This window comes from Coregonus clupeaformis, unplaced genomic scaffold (genome assembly GCF_020615455.1).
Source record: "Coregonus clupeaformis isolate EN_2021a unplaced genomic scaffold, ASM2061545v1 scaf0054, whole genome shotgun sequence".
Taxonomy (NCBI): Eukaryota; Metazoa; Chordata; class Actinopteri; order Salmoniformes; family Salmonidae; genus Coregonus; species Coregonus clupeaformis.
The window spans coordinates 53,077-61,561 of NW_025533509.1; the positions used below are offsets into that span (position 1 = coordinate 53,077).

At 40.9% G+C, this 8,485-nt stretch overlaps 1 pseudogene; it reads right to left on the reverse strand.

The window, feature by feature from the left end:
• Positions 1 to 3,480: 3,480 nt before the first annotated feature.
• Positions 3,481 to 7,931, reverse strand: LOC123483250 (annotated as a pseudogene).
• Positions 7,932 to 8,485: the final 554 nt, after the last annotated feature.

An 8,485-nucleotide genomic window follows, 5' to 3' on the forward strand; every position in this document is an offset into this window, starting at 1 on the left:
TCTCAATAAATAGACATATTCATAAATCGCATAAGATATTCAATAGTGGGTAAACATAAACCAATCAGTATGGCACCAAGTCAATTATTTCATAGACTTAAAAACATAAAACAATCAATATGGCACCAAGTAAATCAATAGACTTAAAAACATATTGTCATTCACCATACCTGTAAAAACATACACATTTAATAACAGTCAGTAAACGGTTGCAACCTTTAAAAAACCGGGTACCCCTTAACTACCAGAGCTCTGTAATGTAAAAACTCTTACTACGTTGCAGGCCTGTACTTCGTGTTTGTGTGTGTGTGTGTGTGTGTGGCTTCTGGAGCGGGAGTCCCAATGCAGGCGAGAGAAGTCCGTATTCAGTGCAGTGGTGGGAAACAGAGGGATAGCTTTGCTAGTTAGTCAGATGACGTTTCTTCACGAGACTCAGAGGAAACCCTAGTATTTCCTGGTATCTAGGGTCGGTATCACCCTAAACTACTTTGACATATGGTACTCACTATACAAATCTCTCTGCCCCCCGGCTATTGTCATTTGTTCATTTCCCCTACTATTCCTCTGATTGGCTAAGGCAGCAACAGGGATTAACTCCGGGTTACAAATAACACCTGTTTTAACATGGACATTGCCATTGAGGACTTCCACCATTTTAAAGTAGTCAACTGGGTGGGGATTCCTATGAGTTGGGAGCAATCAGCCAATGAAGAATAAGAAAATGTACTACTTTATAATGGAGATAGCCTCAATGGCGCTGCCCATGCTGTCACAGACACCATAAGGCGTACTCAACTGCACAGCCACCAACTTCTTCACATTTATTACACATTTGTTGTCAAGCATAAACCGAAAGTAATAATAATAGCAGACGCTTTTATCCAAAGCGACTTACAGTCATGCGTGCATACATTTTTTTTGTGTGTATGGGTGGTCCCGGGGATCGAACCCACTACCTTAGCGTTACAAGCGCCGTGCTCTACCAGCTGAGCTACGTTTGTAAACTAATTATAGTGTTCAAAAACCATATTAATAGATTGCTTTTTTATAAATTATGTTTTGTAACATTTAACTGCCGAAATTGCTGTTATTGAGGTCATTTCCTTAGTAGGTAATGTCAGAGGTCAGCACGTGGGAGAAGTCTGAGCTCAGAGATGAGTTTCCTTTAGTAATTACGATTTGGAGAGGCGTTCAAGTGGATTTTTTCCACCTTCCCACTTTGTTTTGAACGCAGCATGAATCTGCTCGCGGTTTCCAATTGAGTCGACATGTGCAGTGTTTACTGTGAATGCGATCTCCGCCTTTAAAAGCCATATTGTCGAAAACCCAAGATCAAATTAACTACAGACTCCTTCACACTTCTCTTTGTATATTTGACATTGAGAACTGTGGAAGCATACACAAGCACAAGAGGTAAGATTTGAACCCACAACCACATGGATGCAAGGCAGGGATTAAACCCCAGAACCACTGCCTCCTTGACTACTTAGACACTTCTCTGCATAGTTCATATCGAGAATTGTGGGAACACATGAAGTGCAAGAGGTAAGAGTTGAACACATTGGCCTTTTCTCATTTGGAAAAAGTCTGTCCTCTGCCGGCCCATTCTCCTCCGTGACCAGGAAACCGATAAGTGGTCGAAGAGTGTCTATTCGTTAGTAGGCAAACACAAGAAGGTCCTCCCCTCCTCGATAGCCTCCTTTTGGCGAAGAAGAACAAGTGTATCTGCCATACCCCCTTTGACATCTGCCACAATCAGCTATCGTTTTCTTGGAAGTATAAAAGCATGCAAACATTTTTTAATGATATGCTACTTATCCTTTGATCTATAAAATGTATTGCACAACTAGCAACATTTGTTTAGATCACTTTATACATTTATTTGGGGATTCAACCCTGTAAACATAATTTGCCTGAAGACGCGCGATTGGAGTAGTCTCATTACATACAAGCGCATTTTCGTCCACTTTCCCTCACTTCTCCTCGATTACCTTTAGACCTTTTTCAAAAGGAGGCCAGAGAGAAATGAGAGGATGCAGGAGTTGAGCAAATCCAATTGAGAAAAGGCCAGTACCTCTCCAATGCAAGGACATAAACCCTTCACACTCAACCCACTCTTTGTTGCTTTGACATTTGACTGTTGTAGAAGCACCATCGACTTAATGTCGCAACATTGTATCTGCCCCATTATGGCTTCTGTGAGAACACTGGCAGCGCCATTGAGGCCATCTCCATTTAAAGTAGTCCATTTTCTTCAACTTCTATGAGTTGGCACAAACTGAAAAGGGGGAAAACTGCCACCTTGGAGTGTGTTTGAACAGGTATAAAGCCAAGGTTGGCGATTTACTACCATTTGCAGTTATGGAACGTTTGCTCACAAGTATAATTCAATGTCTGATTCCTCCTGGCGACCTGGATGGAATTATGTGATCCATCCTTAAGCCATAGGAAGTCCCACCCAGTTGACTACTTCAAAATGGTGAAAGTCCTCAGTGGTGCTGCCCATGCTAAAACAGGCTTTTGGGCACTAGAGTCCCTCGATCTCTACGAGGAGTAGTCAAAAGCAAAATAAATTAGAATTTAACCAATAACCTCTTCCGCAACTCTCGAAGTCAAACATACAAAGAGAAGTGCCAACACATGGCAGCTCTGGGGTTAAAGAGGATTTAATGTCTTCCTATTTCTGTATTTTTCCCCTTCCCTCCCATTCAAAATAATAAAATGATGAGGTGCAACATGTCATCTTGTAGAGTGACTTTGAAGTATCCATTCTGAGGCCTTTGGCGAATGAATATTCTATGTGATCGATGAGTGTTATACTTTTCCCACTGAGGCAACCTATTGCACTCAGCAGGGGGTGATACAGACAACTTGCACTTAACCCATCAGATACATTCAAGTCATCAACTTTAGATGTGACTAGAGAAAAGGATGGCAGGAGGAGAGCAACGCACAAAATTTTACATTTTATTTACAAAGTAGTTTTGTCATACAGAAAGTAAAAATGTAGCTACAACCTTGATTTGTGCAACAGGCGGCCACAAAATCATAGCTCGCTCATCACACAGTTGCTATAGCAATACATTTTATTGGGGGAATAAGGAACGGAAAATAAAACAAAGACAAAAAGAAGAGGGGGAAGAAATAATAAACCCAACAACAAAAAATATAAATTCAGAGTTCATCCAACAAAATATTAAAAGCACAGACCCAAAACTAGATACCAGTCCCAAAGTCCTCACACAGGTATACATAAAGGGGGAGTTGACAGTGAAATTGTGGAATGCGGAGTGGTGCGCTGCTTGAGAACCTTGGGAATGGCTCTCGGTTCCATGGGGCACAGGCAGCTCCACTCGGACCACCCGTCCGGTACAGTCTTTCCCCACACGGGGGCTCAAAGCTGGGGGAGAGACGTGGAGTAGGGAGGGTGTAAGGGTGGAGAGGGAAGGGGTTGGTAACTTGATAGGCTCTTGTTTTTTGCTCTTAATCGTCGTCCTCGTCATCATCATCGTCGTCATCTTCATCGTCAGGTTCTCGCTTTCTCTTCTCGCCTTTGACAGCCTCAACTTCTGGAGGAAATGGGAAAGGGTTATTACACTATACTTAGTCAAGTGAAACTTTTTAACATGAGATTTGGACATGAGCTTGTGACAAAAAGTATGAGAATGACATACCCTCTTCATCGTCGTCATCATCATCATCCTCATCTTCAACTTCACCATCAATGCCAAGGTCTTCCTCCTGGAGAGAAGGGACAGAGCAGGTCAGAATCCACAGAGCTCTCAAACCATATCCCCACGGTTTATCTTTTAAACTATTGAGTCACAAACAAACCAAAAAGGGCTTTACCTCTTCATCGCCGCTGACCTCATCCTCCTCCTCTGCTTCTACTCCCTCCTCTTCGTCATCGTCATCCTCCTCGTCAAAGTCTTCCTCCTCTCCCTCCTCATCCTCCTCTCCTTCTAAAAAAACAAATACATCACATCCATTGTCAGTCATCACACAGATACATGCTGACAAAACCTACAAATACACAATAGAATTCACTTGCATGACAAAACACCCACAATGTATTAATATGGATTCTAATATATAATAATGCCATTTAGCAGACACTTTTATTCAAAGCGCCTTAGTCAAGCGAGCATACATTGTATGTATGGGTTGTCCCGGGAATCGAAGACCCCCATTCTCAACTCACATCTGCATTTCCTCATACTCCATCAAAACACAAAAAACGAAATGGCTGCCCACCCTCATCGTCGTCATCGTCCACACCGGCCCACCTCTCCGTCCGAGTCGGATGCCTCACGGTCCTCCATGTCGTACCCATCCAGGTAGGTGAGCTGAGGGAGCAGCTTGAACACACTCTCCCTGTAGTCATTCAGGTTGGTCACCTCACAGTTGAACAGGTCCAGAGACTTCAGGCTGTCCAGCTTTTCTGTGGGACCAAATGTGTGTAGGTTAATTAGGGGGTGAAGAACACTGCCCTGAATAAATCTCTAATTAGATTTTAGAGCACACCGTTTCCCTATAGGCTAGCAAACTAATTTTGACTAGAGCCACATTGGGAAACAAAACCAGAAATAAGTCTGAAACAAATCCGATTGCCAAATAAGTCTGTGGTCAGAACTCTATATGGGAGAATAGTGTCATTTGAGGCATAGCCTGAGACAATGAGATGGTGTCACACTGTATTGTGCTCTACCGGGAGTTTGGTGTACCTACCAAAGGTTCCAACGTGCTGATGTCTTTCAGTTTGTTCCCGCTTAGATTTAGATGTGTGAGGTTGGGGAGTTTCTCTGCTAGCACGTCAAGGCCACCAGAGATTCTGTTGTCACTGAGTTCCAACTGCAACATAATGTGAAGATATATCAGTCACTTCTGTCAAAAAAACTCCCAAGCAAGTAACAGTCTTTCAGAAAACAATGATTATGTCCCAAATGGAACCCTATTCCTTACATTACATAGTGCACTACTTTAGACCAGGGCTCTCAAAGGTAGTGCACTATATGAGTGCCATTAGGGACGTAGTCAATGGCTTTTTCTACCCCCCAACAACACAAATGTCTACATTTTATTACTGTAAATGTAAGTGTAAGCTTGTGTCAAAAAAATACTTTAGACTAGGGCTCTCAAAGGTAGTGCACTATATAGAGAATAGGGTGCCATTAGGGACCAACGAATGTCTCTTTCTATACCCACCCCCAGCAAGAATTGACGTTTTTTTTTTTAGAGTCAACACAAATGTCTTAAAACATTGTTTTTTACTGTAAATTTAAGTAAGCTTGTGTAAAAAGTATTATTATCATAAAGTCAAACTTTACCTTTTTGAGTTTCCCAAGTTTGGGAAGGTTGGAGACTGAGATTAAGCCAACGTTTATCAAACTGAGGAATTCCAGATTGATGAATTCTGCTGTGAGGCCTTCGATTTTCCCTTCATTTGATCTGCAGTTGTCCAGGACAAGTTCTCGTACCTATACGAATAAAAAAGATAAAATGTGTAAAATTGTCATCTATGTAAATCAAAGAACATGCATGCATTGTTTACAGATGCACTACAAACACTAAACATTGAGAATACACCCATGTTATAAAAGCTTTATTTTACGCATATGCAAAAAATGGTGTGGGAAACCTGTTTAGAATGGCCACATATGTTGGCAACAGTAATCAATATCAATACGTTGTTAAGGAATCAAATAAAAAACTAAGCTTGAATTTGAACTTCATGATGAAAAAAAAGGTCAATATACAAAATATGGACCTCAATGATAGGAGTGGTTGTTATTCCACTCACATTATTCCTGACTTTAGTATGAATACTTGCAACTTCTCAGTTCCTTCCTACAAAATGTTACATTTCATCGTTTAAAGAGTTCACTTGTAATAGTCAGGGACAGTCGTTACACAACCAAAAACTCGAAGAAAGTTAATGTTGACCGTCAAAAGATCATGATTTGAACACTGGCAAAATTAAACATTGATAAAGCTGTCGAGTCGAGCCATCAATAAAGGTATTTGGTTGCATGATGTTTTATGTCGAAGCACCGCGGTTGTTTCTTTGAACCAGCTGCCACGAGGAAGAACCACACAATACAGTTCTACCTTCACTTGGCCCGCTGATGCAGTCACTAAAAGATACATGCAATGCTTTTTGTTAGCAAGCTCGCTACAGGCTAGCCATTGCCCTTTTAAGCGCTGCTGTGCAGTTGAGTACCTGCAAGAGAAGCCTGACTGACCGCCATTACCTACCCTACAGCAATGGAAAGGATTGCGAATATACTCTGTAAAGATACACTTTTTATTTTCAAATCGAATTTATTGGGGAAATGGATTGCCTTGCCGTCGAGCGAACGACCGATAGGCCAGTTTGTTACATTATATCAGCGTTTCGTAAACAACGTCGAAGGAAATATTCAGAACGGAAATTAGTCAAACAAAGATGGAGTTCATTTCGCCTGAGCTTCAAAGACGGCAGAATGACAACATGGCGATTCCTGAGATACAGTATGCAGAGTTCTCTAAACTCTCCGAAGAGGGATGGCTGTTTACAAGCAGTAATTACGTAAAAATATCCCCTTAAAATTAACTTCCAATGTAGAATACTTTTATTATCAATGTTTGCATGAAAACCAGTGAGCGTCAACGTCGAGTTTTAGCAACCCACGCACCGAACGCAGTTTCCTCGGTCTCGTGTCATTCAGGCAGGCTATTGCACGAGCCGGCGACCAACACGTTATTCGGAGATTGTCAGTAGCCTAAGCATTAAATGACAAATTATTAACATGATATACAAAATACCGAATCTGAACGTGGAGGTTAGCCAGATTCAATAGGTATTTCGTTTTCTTTCGTGGTAGTTGCGGGAATAATATGGCGGGAACCAAACATTCGCTGAACGCTGCTTGAATGATTCGAATTAGAAACATTGTAACAATCAGCTTCAATTTGCGGGAAATTAAATTTAGTTTATGAATCTCAAATCGAATAATGTAACATTTGACGGGATGTGAAGCTAGGCGAGTAGATCATCCGACATAGTAGCTGGCTATTCCCCTTCAACAACTTCAGTTGATTGTTAGTAAATTAGTAATATAAAAACGTTACATTATTGTTAGCGAAAAGGCGGTATAGTAGTTGTTGTAGCCTACAAGATGTGGATGACTCGTGAGAACTAGTGACTAATTTTGTTTGCTAGCTAGCTAATCTGGGTCCCTACCCAATCAGGGGAAAATGTCGAAAAGAATCCACCCGTGATCTCATTAATGATATCACAAAAGTAGGAGCATGCTGTAAACTCAATTTTGGATTATTGGTGTGGATTTAAAAGTGTATTGTAATAAAGGGCACCCCACTTTAGCTTTATGCTAGCAACAAAACATGGCTACCAAGGTCTATATAAAATAAACCATTCCGTCTATGATTAACGCATCGTGGAAAAACATGTCACCTACAACAGATGTATAAGTTAACAAATAATTGAGACAACGTTGCATTCGAACCGTGTGTGTGCAACATCTACTGGGAGGCTGCGAAACGGTTAAAACTGCAATAATGCCAGAAAGCTAAAATAATCGGCTTTCGAAAGTAACGATTGAATATAGCTTTTCTTGTCTTGTTGCCTCTACACGCCCCAACGGGGACAGTATAATGTAGCTGGTTACAGTTAAGTATTTTCCGCTCTATTAATAAATGAGAAACATTAAGCCCATGTGGTCACCATTAGCTACACAGGTCACTTGGAAAGCAAAAAAGTAGCAAGCTAGCCAGAAAACTAAAGGTTTGGTTTTAAAGGCACGACTTACATCAGATGGTGTCCTGTTTCTTAGCTCCAAGTGGATCCTCTTTTTCATGTCCATCTTGCCCTACGAAAGTTGAACTTTTCTCTCTTGGGTGTCGGTGTAATTTATATTCAGTCCAAAGGCAGAGAGAGATGCCCTAATGGAGGGAGAATATGGGACTGTATAATGAACTGAGCCAAACGCCAAGTTACACGGGGAGAGGAGAAACCATGGAGGGAAACGGGACTGAAACAAAATATATACTCAACAGCGCCATCTGTGGTCAGAAACGCGCACTGCCGTTAAACAGTCAATGCAGTCACAAAACATGACGCTGCCATGAAACAACTGGGGTGAAATTTATTTCTGGTGAAAAAAGTGATGTATTATGTACAATTATACATTGAAACTCCATTTTTTTTCTGTGTTTATTTGATTATTTTTATTTTAAATAACCCGTTTTTAATTAACATTCTGTAAATCGAAGATTTGAAATGTATTTAAGAATTACATAATCAGAAATAATTGCAAAATTGCTAATGGAAAAAAACAAATAAAATCAAGACTATTATTTACTTTATTCAAACATCTACTGCGGAGATGTTTGAGCAAATCCCCCCCCCCACCCACCAGCCTTGACCCCACTCTTCGAGGGTGTCTCAGATGGAGTTGGGATATGCAAAAATAAACATTTCCATTTC